General features: G+C 37.7%; 1 long non-coding RNA gene across 2 annotated transcripts in view; it reads right to left on the minus strand.

The window, feature by feature from the left end:
- The window catches only part of LOC147339996 (uncharacterized), a 107,346-nt gene that overhangs the window by 74,742 nt on the left and 11,768 nt on the right, over nucleotides 1–20,836 (minus strand). The window contains exons 2-3 of one of the 2 annotated variants that reach the window (XR_015159479.1): nucleotides 20,240–20,351; nucleotides 1,924–3,194 (exon numbers count right to left, since the gene is read on the minus strand). This is a non-coding gene — a long non-coding RNA (uncharacterized LOC147339996). Of the gene's footprint in view, nucleotides 1–1,923; nucleotides 3,195–20,239; nucleotides 20,352–20,836 lie in introns of those variants that run through there. The other variant, XR_015159478.1, reaches the window with a different exon arrangement.

Here is a 20,836-nt window from a genome sequence, read left to right on the forward strand (position 1 = left end):
ACTAATTAGTTTAGCTCTTGACACTCCGTATCTTCAGAAATACTTTTCCATACAATAAAGCATATGTAATAAAATACACTATGTTTTTCTTTAGTACTTATGATCAAACTTGGAACATAATTTAAAAGGCTGAACCAGAAGAGTTTATTCATATTGCAAATTCATACTGCTATTCATATTGCAAATAGAAGGCTTTATACTAAAATTAAACAAAAATATTTAAGGCATTTTGATGGCTTAAAAACTCATAAGATTCTATATATCATAAGCATTTTACATCCCTATTTGTGTTTAATCTTCCTAACACATGCTTATTTATATCGCTTTTGAATATGATGAGACAATCTTAGGCACTAGCTAAGTGATATAGGAGGGAATTAAATGAAGGCTGTCTTATTCACACACAACCACATGCAAACCTTCAGGGTAAACACCCACTAAAGTGATGTCACTAAAGTATGTGACATCTAAATCTCTGATTTTACAGATGTAGAAACTGACTCACAGGTTAAACGTCTTGCCATAGTCATACAAATACTAAGTGCACAACAAAGATGAGACTAGGAAGCTCCTGGCTCCCTGCATGCTTCGTTTCAGTAGGCAGATGTCAGTCTTTGAGTTAATGCCTGGAGGCTAGTTTTATTTGCAATCAGTTCCGCTCAGTTCAGTTGCTCAGTCATGTCCTACTCTTTGCGACCCCATGGACTGCAACACGCCAGGCTTCCCTATCCATCACCAACTCCTCGAGATTGCTCAAACTCATGTCCATCGAGTTGGTGATGCCATCCAGCCATCTCATCCTCTGTCGTCCCCTTCTCTTCTCGCCTTCAATCTTCCCCAGCATCAGGGTCTTTTCAAATGAGTCAGCTCTTCACATCAGGTGGCCGAAGTATTGGAGTTTCAGCTTCAACATCAGTCCTTCCAATGAACATTCAGGACTGATTTCCTTTAGGATGGACTGGTTGGATCTCCTGAAGTCCAAGGGACACTCAAGAGTCTTCTTCAACACCACAGTTCAAAAGCATCAATTCTTCGGTGTTCAGCTTTCTGTATAGTCCAACTCTCACATCCATACATGACTACTGGAAAAACCATAGCCTTGTCTAGATGGACCTTTGTTGGCAATGTCTCTTCTTTTTAATATGCTGTCTAGGTTGGTCATAACTTTTCTTCCAAGCAGGAAGCATCTTTTAATTTCATGGCTGCAGTCACCATCTGCAGTGATTTTTGAGCCCCCAAAAATAAAGTCTGGCACTGTTGCCACTGTTTCTCCATCTGTTTGTCACAAAGTGATGGGACTAGATGCCATGACCTTAGTTTTCTGAATGTTGAGTTTTAACCCAACTTTTTCACTCTCCTCTTTCATCAAAAGACTCTTTAGCTCTTCCTTGCTTTCTGTCATAAGAGTGGTGTCATCTGCATATCTGAGGTTATTGATATTTCTCCTGGCAATCTTGATTCCAGCTTGTGCTTCATCCAGCCCAGCGTTTTTCATGATGTGCTCTGCATATAAGTTAAATAACCAGGGTGACAATACACAGCCTTGACATACTCCTTTCCCTATTTGGAACCAGTCTGTTGTTCCATGCCCAGTTCTAACTATTGCTTCCAGACCTGCATATAGGTTTCTCAAGAGGCAGGTCAGGTGGTCTGGTATTCCCATCTCTTTCAGAATTTTCCACAGTTTATGGTGATCCACACAGTCAAAGGCTTTGGCATAGTCAATAAAGCAGAAATAGATGCTTTTCTGGAACTCTCTTGCTTTTTCCATGATCCATCAGATGTTGGCAATTTGATCTCTGGTTCCTCTGCCTTTTCTAAATCCAGCTTGAACATCTGGAAGTTCATGGTTCATGTATTGTTGAGGCCTGGCTTGGAGAATTTTAAGCATTACTTTACTAGCATGTGAGATGAGTGCAATTGTGCTGTACTTTGAGCATTATTTGGCATTGCCTTTATTAGGGAGAAGGAAATGGCAACTCACTCCAGTATTCTTGCCTGGAAAATCCCATGGATGGTGCAGCCTGGTAGACTACAGTCCATGGGGTCACAAAAAGTCGGACACGACTAGCGACTTCACTTTCACTTCACTTTCACTTATTAGGGATTGGAATGAAAACTGACCTTTTCCAGTTCCATGGCCACTGCTGAGTTTTCCAAATTTGCTTCTGTATTGAGTGCAGCACTTTCACAGCATCATCTTTTAGGATTTGAAATAGCTCAACTGGAATTCCATCACCTCCACTAGCTTTGTTTGTAGTGATGTTTCCTAAGGCCCACTTGACTTCACATTCCAGGATGTCTGGCTCCAGGTGAGTGATCATACCATCATGATTATCTGGGTCATGAATATCTTTTTTGTACAGTTCTTCTCTGTATTCTTGCCACCTCTTCTTAATATCTTCTGCTTCTGTTAGGTCCATACCATTTCTGTCCTTTATTGTGCCCATCTTTGCGTGAAATGTTCCCTTGGTGTCTCTAATTTTCTTGAAGAGATCTCTAGTCTTTCCCATTCTATGTTTTCCTCTATTTCTTTGCACTGACCCCTGAGGAAGCCTTTATTACCTCTCCTTGCTATTCTTTGGAACTCTGCATTCAGATGTTTATATCTTTCCTTGTCTCATTTGCTTTTGGCTTCTCTTCTTTTCACAGCTATTTGTAAGGCCTCTTCAGACAGCCATTTTGCTTTTTGCATTTCTTTTTCTTGGGGATGGTCTTGATCCCTATCTCCTGTAGAATGTCACGAACCTCTGTCCATATAGTTCATCAGGCACTCTGTCTATCAGATCTAGTCCCTTAAATCTATTTCTCACTTCCACTGTATAATTGTTAGGGGTTGATTTAGGTCATACCTGAATGGTCTAGTGGTTTTCCCTACTTTCTTCAATTTAAGTCTGAATTTTCCATTAAGGAGTTCATGATATGAGCCACAGTCAGCTCCTGGTCTTGTTTTTGCTGAGTGTATAGAGCTTCTCCATCTTTGGCTGCAAAGAATATAATCAATGTGATTTTGGTTGTTGACCATCTGGTGATGTCCATGTGTAGAGTCTTCTCTTGTGTTGTTTGAAGAGGGTGTGGGCTATTCTCTTGGCAGAACTCTATTATCCTTTGCTCTGCTTCATTCTGTACTCCAAGGCCAAATTTGCCCGTTACTCCAGGTGTTTCTTGACTTCCTACTTTTGCATTCCAGTCACCTATAATGAAAAAGACAAATTTGGGGGGTGTTAGTTCTAGAAGGTCTTGTAGGTCTTCATAGAACCATTCAACTTCAGCTTCTTCAGCATTACTGGTCAAGGCATAGACTTGGATTACTGTGATATTGAATGGTTTGCCTTGGAAACGAACACAGATCATTCTGTTGTTTTTAAGATTGCATCCAAGTACTGCATTTTGGACTCTTTTGTTGACTATGATGGCTACTCGATTTTGTCGAAGGGATTCTTGCCCACAGTAGTAGATATAATGGTCATCTGAGTTAAATTCACCCATTCCAGTCCATTTTAGTTCACTGATTCCTAAAATGTTGATGTTCACTCTTGCCATCTCCTGTTTGATCACTTCCAATTTGCCTTGATTCATGGAGCTAACATTCCAGGTTCCTACGCAATATTGCTCTTACAGCATCGGACCTTGCTTCCATCACCAGTCACATCCATAACTGGGTGTTGTTTTTTCTCTGGCCCCGTCTCTTCATTCTTTCTGGAGTTATTTCTCCACTGATCTCCAGTAACATATTGGGCACCTACTGACCTAGGGAGTTCATCGTTCAGTGTCCTACCTTTTTGCCTTTTCATATTCTTCATGGGGTTCTCAAGGCAGGAATGCTGAAGTGGTTTGCCATTCCCTTCTCTGTATTTGTTATAGGTAGCTTAAATAATACATGTGCTTTTGTCAAACTCTTCAATGTTCAGTAGTAAACCTAAACCAACTCCATGGATGTAAATAAATATACTAGTAAATACACTAGTATCTAGTATACTAGATACCTTTTTAGGTGAACAAAGAATCAAGGTGAGTCACAGTTACATACACACACACACAGACACAGTGAGTCAGCTCTGCTTCCTGTGTTTCTGAAGAAGAGACTGCACCATCCAAAGTACTTTCTATCACAGATCTACCAGAAAGTGTGTCTTCCCTTTTTTCACTAACTCAGATGTTCTCTTTTCCCTTAATGCCGCCATAGAAACTCTTTTGACATTTGCAGGTATTCATAAGGGAATTCTAGTTACTTCCTACACATACTGGTTCTGATATAGCCAAAAACCATTTGGTGACATTATCAACTCATTAAAGTGAGAGATGTGACAGAAAGAGCACATGCCACGTGGAATAAATATAAAAGTGTGTCAACCACTGAAATGGAAAAAAATCCATCTGGCTGATTTCTCTTTGAAAAATGTGTTGTGTATTAAACTCTTTCCTTAATATGTAACAGCCAATTAATCTCAAAATGGGGAATAGTATATAGTATTCAGTTTCATTAAAACCAATACTTATTAAGAGTGCTAGATTTGAGAAAAATTATTTAGAAGAATCGAAGATAGTCATTTCCCTTAAGCGTGCTCGTCTTCTAAAAGGAAGGGAATAGTTAAGGGGGAATTAGATAGAAACACCTGCCAAAGATATTCAAGCTAAAATGAATAACTTTCATGTTACAGAATGAGAATCAATCATTAGATTATTGAGAAGGAATTGAACAAGATACAAAGATGTTTTAGGTGACCCTTAAAGGAACAGACTCAAATATTTAGTATATTGTCTACTATTATAATTTGCCTAGAACATATTTTGTTTCACATGCTATGAAGAAATGAATGTATTACATCTAAGGTAAAATACTGAGTCATTAATATTACCTATCACACTGTTCTTGACTACCTGCTTATAAAACACAAACCATTTTATATTTTCTGGGCAAGAATACTATTTATGCACATAGCAGCCTACTTGGAAGATAACTGTCAAAGGCTTACGATGGACATTTATGTAACTTAGCTTCCCCAAAATATTTAAAGCATTTAGATATCAATTTGACCAGTACTATACCTCTGATATAACTTCACTGGCAAGACATATCTTCATTCTCTTTACCCAAGAATTCTGAAAGAAATGAAGGAGTCATTCCCTACCAGATCTAACAGATTATCTGGCTGAAAGGTAGATCACCCACTGTATTATTGCCCTAGCATACTGGCCAAATATACAAAATTAATGACTCTAGTAAGTGGATGTTCATGGAACAACAGACTGGTTCCAAATAGGAAAAGGAGTATGTCAAGGCTGTATAACGTCACCCTGCTTATTTAACTTATATGCAGAGTACATCATGAGAAACGCTGGGCTGGAAGAAGCACAAGCTGGAATCAAGATTGCTGGGAAAAATATCAATAACCTCAGATATGCAGATGACACCACCCTTATGGCAGAAAGTGAAGAACTAAAGAGCTTCTTGATGAAAGTGAAAGAGGAGAGTGAAAAAGTTGGCTTAAAGCTCAACATTCAGAAAATGAAGATCATGGCATCTGGTCCCATCACTTCATGGCAAATGGATGGGGAAGCAGTGGAAACAGTGGCTGACTTTATTTTTCTGGGCTCCAAAATCATTGAGGAATTGTCATTTGCAGCCATGAAATTAAAAGACGCTTACTCCTTGGAAGGAAAGTTATGACCAACCTAGACAGCATATTAAAAAGCAGAGACATTACTTTGCCAACAAAGGTCCGTCTAGTCAAGGCTATGTTTTTTCCAGTGGACATGTATGGACATGAGAGTCAGACTATAAAGAAAGCTGAGCACAGAAGAATTGATGCTTTTGAACTGTAGTGTTGGAGAAAACTCTTAAGAGTCCCTTGGACTGAAAGGAAATCCAACCAGTCCATCCTAAAGGAGATCAGTCCTGGGTGTTCATTGGAGGGACTGATGTTGAAGCTGAAACTCCAATACTTTGGCCACCTGATGCAGAGAGCTGACTCATTTGAAAAGACCCTGATGCTGGGAAAGATTGAAGGCAGGAGGAGAAGGGGACAACAGAGGATGAGATGGTTGGATAGCATCACTGACACAATGGACATGGGTTTGGGTGGACTCTGGGAGTCGGTGATGGACAGGGAGGCCTGGTGTGCTGTGGTTCATGGGGTCGCAAAGAGTCACACATGACTGAGCAACTGAACTGAATTGAACTGAACTGAAGTGGATGTTCAAAAATAAACTAATTTTCTCATGAATGTGTCATGAATGACACATATGCCATATGAATGGCATATCAAGATGATATGCCACAAATGATTATTCTTTTAAAGCAGATGGTGCATTTCAGCAACAATTAATGAAGAATAGATAACTCTATTTCAACAAATTCTATCACCTACCATCATGTTTCATTTGACAATCTGTTCTCTTCAATTATAAGATTCCCATCATTTGTGAGTGGAGAAATTTCTTAATGTGTTTTAGAGAAATTCAAAGACTTGGCTGTTGTATCAACCACACCTCAAATTGCCAAGTGTGAAGCCACCTCTTTGAACCAGAAACAGAAATTCCCCCAAGTTCCTGGCCATTTGAGAGAGATTTCATGGGAGGAAAGGCACCAAAATTAAGTTACTTCGACCAAAATATGTGTTCTTCAAATTCATCGCAGGTGCCATATATAGTAGTACGGGAGTTTTCAACAGTAGATTAAATCATCTAAACAATTTGTTTATGCTTTCTGTGGGAGAATACACTGTTTTATTAATATTTTGAGGTTGCTTCACTCTTTCAAAGTAGCAATTAAAATGATACTTGTTATGTTTATGTTATATTTATGACAGCCCTATATTTTGCAGGAGAATAAAAGCTAAGGAGAGATGCATTTTCAACTTTCTCCAAAAAATACCAAGATTCTGGTTAGCACTGTCTGGCTACTCAGACAATAACCCTAATTTATTGCTGATTTGCCCAGAGTAAAGTTAATTCCATAATACTTGTACTTTAAATTTTGACATAATATCATTTATAAGTCATTAATCACAGATTCATCATCCTCATGAAAATACAAATGAGCACTCCAGTGTCACATTAAATGGGAGTAAATCACAAGAATAGTCTATTTAATTTTAAATGAAAGAAGTCTACTTAAATATTTTGTCTGTCTTTGTATACAAGAATTCCTTCGAGTAAATGAAAAATACTATTTAAGATTCCTCTCAGAAAAGTACCTCCTCTTTTAATATTATTAAACTGACTTTAGGCTGTGATAGAGATACAGGTGATACAGCTCAATGGGCTTGACACTGTAAGTACAAGAACTGATGGACTAAAATGGAGGTTGTACCACATCCTCCTGATAATCCTTCTGATTTTGTGACTAAAAATCATAAAAAGTGGTAATTTTCAAGATGGGATATAACATTAATATGAAAGTTTTAAACTTAATAAAATCCTTGGATGAACAAATTCCTTTGCTAAATAGAAGAACATACTGGTCACACTTGGTGGCACAACTCAGAACAGATCCTTATTACTTTTTTTCTGTACATAAGATATGGGTGAATAAAGGTGAGAATATAGGCAAGCTATTCTGATCAGTACAAGTAGTCACCAATTACAAGTGGCTATTGAACATCTGAAATGTGGGTAGTCTGGTTTCAGATGTATTAAGTGTATAATAAGCTTTCTAGAAGTATTTTAGAAATTGTGACTACCCAAAAGTCTCCAGACATAGTCAAATATCCTCCAGGGGAAAAATCGCTTCCCTTTGGTCTGTAGTATCCAAACTGGTCTCAAATTACTATACCAAGACAAGTTGGAAATACCAAATCTGAGAAAGGAAAAACACAGATACCAGACACTGAAATGCACTGCATTTGCTGATTTGATATGCTTAGCATGAGAATTACTTTTCAAAATACTGTTTTCTACTGGAACCATTATATCACTGTGACTGAGAATATGTTCATAAAACTATGAATTCAACATGTATTTCCTTAGACTGTTTACAAAAAATAAAATTAAAATTTCAATATGTAACTGTTTTTTAAAAGATCATCGTTTCAAGACATTGAGTCATTTTTCATACTAACAAATATTTGCTCTAAATGACAGTATCAGTTCAACTTTACATAAATAATAGATTATTAATGTGAATACACTCTTCCTGTGAATTCCCTGGTTATGGCTTTGGATCACATCTGAAGAGTGATGGCTTTAAAATTTTTCCAATATAAAATTAAAGTTTATATTTGACTTCATAATCAGTGTTTTACCAGATAAAGAGAATAATGAAACTGTGTGTGTTGAATAAGGCTCAAACTCCTTGTTTCACTAATCATCCATGTAGCAACATAAAAAGCAGCTCAAAGTCCTAAAAACATAACTTAATACCTGTTGATTAGTTCAAGTCAAGAATCTATAATGATTATTATCACAGTTCAGCTGTAGGCTCTTTCAAATAGTCACTTTCTTTGTTGTGTGGTTTCATACAAATCAATAACCTACTGAACTAGAGATTTTATATAATATTAATGACTGTGCTAATACTCAATGTTGTTTTCAACCGTGAAAAAGAAACGGGAGCTCTCATGCCTCATTTGTGTTGCATCTAAAGCAAAAGCAATAACTAAACCTTTTTAGCAAGAAAGAAAATAAATTTGCATAAAGAAATATAATCATTTTATATATTTTTAATTTTTATTTTAAATTAAATGTGCATTTGAATTCACAGTGACTGCTACCAAGGCACAGTAAGTTAATATAATTTTTTTTTCTTAAGGCTTCATTAAAAAAGTGGGAGAAGAGAAGAAAAGGATATTCAGATAAAGTGGAATATCTAAAAGCACAGCTAAGCACTGATTGGTGGACTGAAATAGCACAATTTTCATTGGGACAACAGAGAATAGAATATAATAGGATGATTTACATTAACATGCTTATAGTCAAGTACATCCTCTCTGAGGGTTTTACAACACTTACTTTATCTCCTTTTTTACCACTATAGTCATTCTGTACTCTAAGAACCATTCCTAGCTGATGATCCACTGAGGGACAAATGTACTACTCTGGGTCAATGAATAGCCACAAATAGCACTGAACCTCTGTGACACAAGGCTGTGACAGATATGCACAAGTAAATCAATAAAATATTCCTCTCATTAAATCTGCTACCTTTCATTTCATAATACTTTTCTATAAATGCAATCTAACTTGATATAAATATTTAATGGTTATTTGAGGGGTGAGATTATTTTCCTGAGTCAGTTCAGTTCAGTTCAGTTCAGTCACTCAGTCGCATCTGACTCTGTGACCCCATGTACTGCAGCTTGTCAGGCATCCCTGTCCATCATCAACTCCCAAAGTTTACTCAAACTCAAATCCATTGAGTTAGTGATGCCATAAAACCATCTCATCCTCTGTCGTCCCCTTCTCCTCCTGCCTTCAATCTTTCCCAGCATCAGGGTTTTTCCAATGAGTCAGTTTTTTGCATCAGGTGGCCAAAGTATTGGTGTTTCAGCTTCAGCATCAGTCCTTCCAATGAACATTCAGGACTGATTTCCTTTAGGATGGATTGGTTGGATCTCCTTGCAGTCCAAGGGACTCTCAAGAGTCTTCTCCAACACCACAGTTCAAAAGCATCAGTTCTTCGGTGCTCAGCTTTCTTTATAGTCCAACTCTCACATCCATATGACCACTGGAAAAACCATAGCCTTGACTAGGCAGACGTTTGTTGGCCATGTCTCTGCTTTTTAATATGCTCTCTAGGTTGGTCATAATTTTTCTTCCAAGGAGCTCCCCAAAATAAAGTCTCTCACTGTTTCCACTGCTTCCCCATCTATTTGCCAAGAAGTGGTGGGACTGGATGCCATGATCTTAGTTTTCTGAATGTTGAGTTTTAACCCAACTTTTTCACTCTCCTCTTTCATCAAGAGACTCTAGTTCTTCCTCGCTTTCTGCCATAAGAGTGGTGTCATCTGCATATCTGAGGTTATTGATATTTCTCCTGGCAATTTTGATTCTAGCTTGTGCTACATCCAGACCAGCGTTTCTCATGACGTACTCTGCATATAAGTTAAATAAACAAGGTGACAATATACAGCCTTGATGTACTCCTTTCCCTATTTGGAACCAGTCTGTTGTTCCATGCCCAGTACTAACTATTGCTTCCTGACCTGCATATAGATTTCTCAAGAGGCAGGTCAGGTGGTCTGGTATCCCCATATCTTTAAGAATTTTCCACGGTTTGTTGTGGTTCACATAGTCAAAGGCTTTGGCATTGTCAATAAAGCAGAAATAGATGTTTTTCTGGAACTCTCTTGATTTTTAAATGATACAGTGGATGTTGGCAATTTGATCTCTGATTCCTCTGCCTTTTCTAAATCCAGCTTGAACATCTGGAAATTCATGGTTCACATACTGTTTAAGCCTGGCTTGGAGAATTTTGAGCATTACTTTACTAGCATGTGAGATGAGTACAATTGTATGGTAGTTTGAGCATTCTTTGGCATTGCCTTTCTTTGGCATTGGAATGAAAACTGACCTTTTCCAGTTCTGTGACCACTGCTGAGTTTTCCAATCAAGGCAAATTGCCTTTTCCAATCAAGGCAAATTGGAAGTGGTCAAACAGGAGATGGCAAGAGTAAACATCAAGATTTTCCTGAGTATAGACTGTCAAATAAGTTTTTAGACTAAAAATAAAACACAAAGAAAGGTGTAGCTAATGCTTCACTCTTTCCCTGATGCTATGCTTTTTGTTACCATGTCAGATAATGCCCCCTTTCATTTATTCATTGTGCAACGAGATACTTCCGAGGGCCCAGAGCATTCTATTTTACCCTACATTTAGTATATGTTTATGGGAAATTTTTCAGCCATAACCCAAGAATGCTAAGAAATGTAAAAGTTCTTTCACTCTGCCAAAGTTATCTCACTTAGGACAAAACCCTTCTGAAGAAACTACATAAATAATGGGTTAGTCACGACTGAGTGACTGAACTGATAAAGTGAACGGAGTCACTTAGTCGTGGCTGACTCTTCACCACCCATAGAATGCAGCCCACAATGCTCCTCTGTCCATGGGATTCTCCAGACAAGAATATTAGAGTGGGTTGCCATGCTCTCCTCCAGGGAATCTTCCAACCCAGGGATTGAATCCGGGTCTGCTGCATTGCAGGTGTACTCTTTACCATCTGAGCCACGAGGATGGTTTCTCAGGCAAGAATACTGGAGTAGGTTGCCATACCCTCCTCCAGGGGATCTTCCCAAACCCAGGGATTGAACCCGGGCTTGCTGCATTGCAGGCAGATTCTTTACCATCTGAGCCACCTAAAAGGGGATCCAGAAAAGCAAAACCATAAAGTCCCAGGATAGGAAATAGTTATTTAGACCCATCTGTTAGAAATTCCTAAGACATCTAGCAACTACACATAGGCAGGGTTTCTTCTTTCTCTTCTCTTATCCTCCTTCCTTCCATTACTCCTCCTCCTCTTCCTTCTCCTATCTATGTTTCTCCCCCATACTCTCTTTCTCTCTGATGAAATAATAGTCAGTATACTGAATTTCTGGGCAGATCTGGCCCTAGGTAAGATTGTAAAGTGGGAGAAGATTGTATGTCATTTCTACTGACATCGTCAGTTTTTCTGTGCTATCCATTCATCCCTATACCCATCACCTGCTTGCTACCCACCATATCCTGGGCTTTATCCTGCCACCTTCCTCATTTTTGTTGAAACTTCTGCTCCAACACCTACTAGTTCCTCAGGCTCTCCCTCATTTTTGTTAACTCATAGCAAGATATTATGGAGTCAGCCCCACTAGTAGCACATTAATCTTTAGACAACCTATTTAAGACAATGATTCAAAGGAATAAACTTTTTAAAGCTGAACTGAAACAAGAAATGATGCAGATTGGGACAGAAAAGTTGGATCAAATTTCTTATCAAGTTGTTTACTGTGAAAACTGTATATCTATTTCCTCAATCACACAATACAGGAAGGTTATCTCCTCAAAACTCTATCTCTGATAGTAAAAGTAGCTAGTGGAGAGAAAATCAATGCGAAAAAGTTCATTCTTGTTTACTGACATGAAATATTATAAAAAAAAAAAGAAAAGAAAAAGGGCAAGACAATGATATTTTGAGATGGAAAGAGATGCAAAGAAGTATTATATTCCAACCGCAAAAATACATGTCCAGGTAAATTATTTGCAATGGACTTCTGAGAGAGATAAACTCTAAAGTGAAATAAAAGCTGGGCTGAATGGCTTATGATCTTCTGTGCCCTGGACAGGGAAAGTAACACAAAAGTTCAGGACAAAAACAGTTAATACAACCTTTTGGGAAACTGGTTTCTTACTTTATTTGCTTCTCTGTCTGCAAAAATCTTAATAGATCTTTTCAACTGGATGATACTCTAAGCTCCTTGTGTCTGAAGAAATACCCAAATGATGTACCACTGGAGAGGAAATCCAATTTAAAACTGAGAATACCTAGGGACTGTCATACTAAGGAAGTAACTCAGACAAAGACAAATATCATATGAGATCACTTATGTGTGGAATCTAAAGAAACAATACAAATGAACCTATTTATAAAACAGAAGTTGAGTCACAGACACAGAAAACAAACCTGTGGTTACCAGGGGGGCAAAATGGGCAGGGGAGTGATAAATTGAGAGATTGGGATTGACATATACATACTCATATACAGAATAGGTAAGTAATAAGTACCTACTATATAGCACAGGGAACCCTACTCAATACTCTATAATGACTTATGGGAATAGAATCTAAAAAGACTGGATATATGTGTATGTATAACTGATCCAGTTTGCTGTACATCTGAATCTAACACAACATTAAAAATCAACTATATTTCAAAAAATTTTTTTAAATAAAGCAATCCAATTAAAAATGAATGAAACATTTAACAGATACTATCAGTAAAGATATTTATGTATCAAATAAGCATGTGAAAGAGTATCAACACTGTCATTTATTAAAGAAGTTAAAATTAAAATACTACCACATAAAAGTAAACTGAGGAGAGTCTGGTGTCTCACAGATCCTGCTCTCCTCAGAAGCATAGGCCTAGAATCCTGAGGAGGCACTGTGAACACACTAATGTCATAGTTTAGCACCCATTTGGAGTCCCTTTTTGGAGAATTGTCCATTTATGTGAAAGGAGAGATTCTAAATCTTCATGAATGCCTCATTCAAAATACAGCAGTCTCCAATTGGATAATTTCTTAAACCACAGAACAACTCCACTTCTTCTTTTGGCAATTTAAGACTGAATCCAGGGGCGGTCCTAAGATGGCAGAGGAATAGGATAGGGGGAACACTTTCTCCCCCGCAAATTCATCAAAAGATCATTTGAATGGGAAGCGACTTCCACAAAACAACTTCTGAATGCTGGTGGAGGACACTATGCACCCAGAAATGCAGCTCATTCTCTTCAAAAGGAGGTAGGACAAAATATAAAAGACAAAAAGAGAGACAGAGGAGTTAGGGATGGAGATCCATTCTGGGGAGGGAGTCGTGAAGAAGGAGAAGTTTTCAAACACAAAATATTAGCCAGACTCATCAAGAAACAAAGGAAGAAGAATCAAATCAACAAAATTAGAAATGAAAATGGAGAGATCACTACAGACAACACAGAAATACAAAGGATCATAAGAGACTACTATCAGCAACTATATGTGAATAAAATGGACAACTTGGAAAAAATGGATGAATTCTTAGAAAAGTATAACCTTCCAAAACTGAACCAGGAAGAAATAGAAAATCTTAACAGACCCATTACAAGCACGGAAATTGAAACTGTAATCAAAAATCTTCCAACAAACAAAAGCCCAGGACCAGATGGCTTCACTGGTGAATTCTACTAAAAATTTAGAGAAGAGCTAACACCTATTCTGCTCAACACTTCCAGAAAATTGCAGAGGAAGGTAAACTTCCAAACTCATTCTATGAGGCCACCATCACCCTAATACAAAAACCAGACAAAGATGCCATAAAAAAAGAAAACTACAGGCCAATATCACTGATGAACATAGATGCAAAAATCCTTAACAAAATTCTAGCAAATGGAATCCAACAACATATTAAAAAGATCATACATCATGACCAAGTGGGCTTTATCCCAGGGATGCAAGGATTCTTCAATATTTGCAAATCAATCAACGTGATATACCACATTAACAAATTGAAAGATAAAAACCATATGATTATCTCAATAGATGCAGAGAAAGCCTTTGACAAAATTCAACATCCATTTATGAAAAAAACCCTCCAGAAAGTAGGAATAGAAGGAACATAACTCAACATAATAAAAGCCATATATGATAAACCCACAGCAAACATTAACCTCAATGGTGAAAAATTGAAAGCATTTCCCCTAAAGTCAGGAACAAGACAAGGGTGCCCACTCTCACTACTACTATTCAACATAGTTTTGGAAGTTTTAGCCACAGGAGTCAGATAAGAAAAAGAAATAAAAGGAATCCAGATTGGAAAAGAAGAAGTAAACTCTCACTGTTTGCAGATGACATGATCCTATACATAGGAAACCCTAAAGACTCCACCAGAAAATTACTAGAGCTAATCAATGAATATAGTAAAGCTGCAGGATATAAAATTAACACAGAAATCCCTTGCATTCCTATACACTAACAATGAGAAAATAGTAAGAGAAATTAAGGAAACAATTTCATTCACCATTGCAACAAAAAGAATAAAATACTTAGGAATAAATCTACCTAAAGAAACAAAAGACCTATATATAGAAAACTATAAAACACTATGAAAGAAATCAAAGAGGACACAAATAGATGGAGAAATATACCATGTTTAAGGACTGGAAGAATCAATATATTGAAAATGAGTATACTACCCAAAGCAATCTATAGATTCAATGCAATCCCTATCAAGCTACCAACGGTATTTTTCACAGAGCTAGGACAAAGAACATCACAATTTGTATGGAAATACAAAAAACCTCGAATAGCCAAAGCAATCTTGAGAAAGAAGAATGAAACTGGAGGAATCAACCTGCCTGACTTCAGGCTATACTACAAAGCTACAGTCATCAAGACAGTATGGTACTGGCACAAAGACAGAAATATAGATCAATGGAACAAAATAGAAAGCCCAGAGATAAATCCACGCACCTATTGGCACCTTATCTTTGACAAAGGAGGCAAGAATAAACAATGGAGAAAAGACAATCTCTTTAACAAGTGGTGCTGGGAAAACTGGTCAACCACTTGTAAAAGAATGAAACTAGAACACTTTCTAACACCATACACAAAAATAAACTCAAAATGAATTAAAGATCTAAATGTAAGACCAGAAACTATAAAATTCCAAGAGGAAAATATAGGCAAAACACTCTCCGACATAAATCACAGTAGGATCCTCTATGACCCACCTCCCAGAGTAAAGGAAATAAAAGCAAAAATAAACAAATGGGACCTAATTAAACTTAATAGCTTTTGCACAATGAAGGAAATTATAAGCAAGGTGAAAAGACAGCCTTCAGAATGGGAGAAAATAATAGCAAATGAAGCAACTGACAAAGAATTAGTTTCAAAAATATACAAGCAACTCCTGTAGCTCAGTTCCAGAAAAATAAATGACCCAATCAAAAAATGGGCCAAAGAACTAAACAGACATTTCTCCAAAGAAAACATACAGATGGCTAAGAAACACATGAAAAGATGCTCAACATCACTCATTATCAGAGAAATGCAAATCAAAACCACAATGAGGTACCATTTCATGCCAGTCAGAATGGCTGTGATCCAAAAGTCTACAAGCAATAAATGCTGGAGAGGGTGTGGAGAAAAGGGAACCCTCTTACACTGTTGGTGGGAATGCAAACTAGTACAGCCACTATGCAGAACAGTATGGAGATTCCTTAAAAGCTGGAAATAGAACAGCTATATGACCTAGCAATCCCACTGCTGGGCATACACACTGAGGATACCAGAATGGAAAGAGACACGTGTACCCCAATGTTCATTGCAGCACTGTTTATAATAGCTAGGACATGGAAGCAACCTAGATGTCCATCAGCAGATGAATGGATAAGAAAGCGGTGGTACATATACACAATGGAGTATTACTCAGCTATTAAAAATGCATTTGAATCAGTTCTAATGAGGTGGATGAAACTGGAGCCTATTATACAGAATGAAGTAAGCCAGAAAGAAAAACACCAATACAGTATATTAATGCATATATATATATATATATATATAATTTAGAAAGATGGTAACAATGACCCTATATGATAGACAGCAAAGGAGACACAGATGTAAAGAACAGACTTTTGGACTCTGTGGGAGAAAGCGAGGGTGGAATGACCTGAAAGAATAGCATTGAAACATGTATATTATCATATGTGAAATAGATCACCAGTCCAGGTTTGATGCATGAGACAGGGCACTCGGGGCCAGTGCACTGGGACAAGCCTGAGGGATGGGATGGGGAGGAAGGTGGGAGGGGGTTTCAGGATGGGGAACACATGTACACCCATGGTTGATTCATGTCAATGTATGGCAAAAACCAGTACCATATTGTAAAGTGATTAACCTCCAATTAAAATACATTAATTAATTTTTAAAAAAGTAAACTGAGAATAGAGTCCCAGTGACTGATGAAGAATGGCTGAATCTACATTCTAGAATGTACTATGTGTTGTCTACTAAATGGTTTTATACACACATATATAACACAGACCTTCAGGATAAAATACCCAGGGAAATACTTACATATATGCAACTTATTTTTCCTATAAAATAAATGAATATTTACTCATTAAATGTTTATATTAATTACAAGTCTTTTCAGAAACTTTAATGGTATATATCAAACCCCAGTGCCTATATATCAGAAAACTTTTTCTGTAAAGGGTCAGAGGATAAATATTTTAGGCTCTGTAAGAAACAGTGTTTCTGTTGTAGCTAGTCAACTCTGCTATTATACTGTGAAATGTGTCACAGACAATACAGAGATAAATGGGTGTTTCAATAGAATTTTGTTAACACAAACTGGTGCAAGGATCAGATTTGACCCACAGACCATATAATTTATGAATGCTTACCCCAGATTATATTTTCACATAAAATTCTTTCTCCCTGAGTACACATTTATTTCTTTTGGAACTCTGGTTCCAGCAGTACTGTGCAGTGCTGCAGCAGTATTCCTATTTTAACTTCCATTCCCTCTTCAACAAAGAGTTGAGACCTTCCTCAAGGAATAACCAAGAGAAATGATTCCTTTTATTATTTTCCTTTTTTTCCACCATCCCTTGCAACTTTGCATGGAAAAGGCTACCTTTTGTCATGATCTTTCTAGTAAGTTAAAGGAGTTTCCAGACTCTACACTTAATAAAGAATTGAACAGCTATGGTTGTCCTTAAAAGCCACTGTATACCTTTGCAAATGCTTGAATGATCTAACACGGTTATGATCCAACACGTGAATCTATGTGTCTGGTTACTGGGACATGTTTGTTTCTGTCTCCTAAGCCCTGGGTTACAGATGCTCCCATTTGCCCTAAGTGTTCGTCTGAGCAAGGGGTCATTAAAGTGGATTTTCATCCTACCTTTAGAGGATAAGTGGTGGTGGTGGTTTAGTTGCTAAGTCACGTCCAACTCTTGCGACCCACCCCCCCACCCCCACCCCATGGACTGTAGCCTGCCAGGTTGCTCTCTATATAGGATTTTCCAAGCAAGAATACTGGAGTGGCTTGCCATTTCCTTCTCCAGGGGATCTTCCTGACCCAGGGATCAAATCCTCGTCTCTTGCATTGCAGGCAAATTCTTGACTGAGTGAGCTACCAGGAAGCCCTTTACAGGACAGAAAAGCTCTCTTTATGTTGAAATCATTGACTTTACCTTTGTTGCCTCTTGCAAGTAAATTGCAACAAAGCTCCATGTGTGCTAAGTCACTTCAGTTGTGTCTGACTCTTTGCAACCCCATGAACTATAGCCCACCAGGCTCCTCTGTCTATGGGGATTCTCCAGGCAACAATGCTGGAGTGGGTTGCCATGCCTCCTCCAGGGGATCTTCCTGATCTAGAGATCGAACCCGCATCTCTTATGCCTCCTGCATTGACAGGCAGGTTCTTTATCACTAACACCATCAGGGAAGCCACAACAATTCTGGTGTAATGGAAAATCCCCTCTGTGTTTGTCCCACAAATGCTCTATAACAGTGTTCATTTCTACATCTTTGAGCCAGGAAAGTGTTTTAATATTTTCTTTTGCAATGCATTTCATGAACACAACCCTATGGCACCAGACATTTGTTCTCAAAATTAGCTTGATCTATGCATACATTCGGAGAAGGCAATGGCACCCCACTACAGTACTTTTGCCTGGAAAATCCCATGGATGGAGGAGCCTGGTAGGCTGCAGTCTATGGGGTCGCTAAGAGTCGGACACGACTGAAGTGACTTAGCATAGCATAGCATGCATACATTTATATCAGCTACATGGATTGTTTTTGAAGACTGCCTAATTTCTGTCACATAACATTCCCCTGGTTACTGAATTCCACTTTCAGTGGACTTCCAGAATGAAATCACATTGGGGCAACACACACTGAAGCACTTATGGCATCTTATTAATTTTTTTCCCCTTCAAACAGCAATTAAGAATTTCAAAGCTGGAATCTAAGGCTGAAGACTCTTGTAAAATATCTTTGCAGAAATAATGGTTATATAATCTTTACTCAAAAATCTTACATTTCTAGTATTGGTTTATGTTGAGTAATGAACATAATGTACTAGAACATTAGTATAAGTATAAATTATAAATTAAAAGAACATGGGTGTGTGTGATGCACACTTAGAAAAGTGTTACTGATTAGAGTACATGATCAGTCAATTCTAAGGAATTCAAAAGTCACTTAACATTCTGGTTAAACCATCAAATGCCTCCTGGGGCACTGGTCATGTCTCTAGAGGGAGAGAAAAGGATATTATATGTAGCAATATGGGATAGAGAGTGCTTAGTAGACACAAGTTTGGGAACTCATGTTGACATTTTGATATAAATCACTCTACAGCTAATCATCCAACCCTATAGAAAGAACATACATTCTGGCTTTACTCAGCAGCTGGTATGTCATATCATGCTAGTAGTTAAAGACTATGACCTCACAGGTTTCATCTTTCCAAACTTTGTCAAGATCCCTTAGATGTCATGTAATGTTATGTTGCATATAGTAGGCACTTTGCAGTAAAGATCACATCATCCAAATTATTCAGATAAGCATCATCTGGCTTTAAAGTTGTGTGACACAGAAGTTCACCCTGAGCATTGCTGCATTAAATATTACAGCTTCTAACTCAACTAGTTTGTAGCAACTCAAATCCATTACCTCAAATGGTCACTTGAATTGCTCAGTCATACTTCACTGTAATTGTGTAGAGGAAATTATAGGCTTTCAGAGAACTTGCACATTAGAAAACAAAAACACTGTGACAAGTGAAAATAAGAAAGTCAAAAACTTTGAAACAATCCCCTTCCCCACCCCCACAAAAGTAATCAAACTTCTTACTTAAGCCTCAAACACTGGAGGAGGAATTTATCTAAATGATTCAGGTAATAATTAGACTCAACCAACACATTCTTTGTCCCTGTGTTAAATGAATGATTCCCCAATTCTCCTTCATGCTTCCATTGTGGTATTTTCTGACAATACCACATGTGGCATCTCAAACAAATATATAGGACTGCAATGTGTAACATTAGTGATTATCACAAAAAAAACTGAAAAATGCTACAAGTTTTAGTTAGATCAGAATTGTGAAGTAGTTTATAATATATATATTCACCAAATTCTACCTTTCTCTTCTAGGTTATTATAATGATGCTCACAAATCATCGACAAGCAGATTAAGGTCTATATTACAACTGCTCTATAGAAGATACATTTTCCTTTGTGTCCTGTATTTGTCTTTCACAAAATAACCGCAAGATCCACTTATTGTACAACTAGTGTCTCTTAAGGCATAAATATAAAACGTTTGTTCCTCTCACTGACCCTTTAGACCAACTCTGTAGGACCATTTCTTCCCCCACATAGGATGAAATCGCAAACAGGTCCCATAATCTTTACGATCACTGTTAAATAATGAAAAGGGATCTGGCCACACTTAGTCATAAGGTACAGTCTCAAGTTTACAATTAAAATGCCCATTGTATTGTAATGATCAATTCCATAGCCTCATTCAGTTCAGAGCTGGGTCTCTTACCTGGTCCAGTCCTCCGTCACTCCTGGGGTATTATCTGGTTCTTCATCTTTGTCATCTCTACCCCTTCTCATATTTCACTTCCTTTGCTTCATTCTCACTCCAAACAAGCAGCCTACAGGATCAAGAAAAGACTGACTTGAATGACAGACCTATTTCCTTGATGACTTCCTCTGAATATGGCAGAGTCCTCATGCCAGTTATTATTCCATGGAGTGTTTCTTTTGTGTCTGTGAGAATTATTTACAAGCACTCCAAATGGAGCCATTGAAGTTCATCACTCTTGACTTTGAAAATGTCTCTACTATTGCTGGGAGCTGAGGACACTTCACTTAGTTTCTATTCATAAGCTGGGGCTGTATTCTACAACCAATCAGGCAGTAATTTTAGGAAAAATCCAAGGTAAGCCCAGAGAGGTTTCTTCACATGAAGTCCATTTTTATCACATTTTATGCTACTTTAAAAGTTATTATTTTCTTTTACTTTTGATGGGGAGGCAATGTGACCTCTGTGGCCTCCATATCTATTTGATAGATTTTTTTTTTCAGATGCAAGTCTGTCACTTGTCTCTACTGCCTAAATTCTAGGAGGCACAGTTTT

Source organism: Bos grunniens, chromosome X, assembly GCF_055505025.1.
Source record: "Bos grunniens cultivar Pamir isolate PY7600 chromosome X, Bosgru_T2T1.0, whole genome shotgun sequence".
Classification (NCBI taxonomy): Eukaryota; Metazoa; Chordata; class Mammalia; order Artiodactyla; family Bovidae; genus Bos; species Bos grunniens.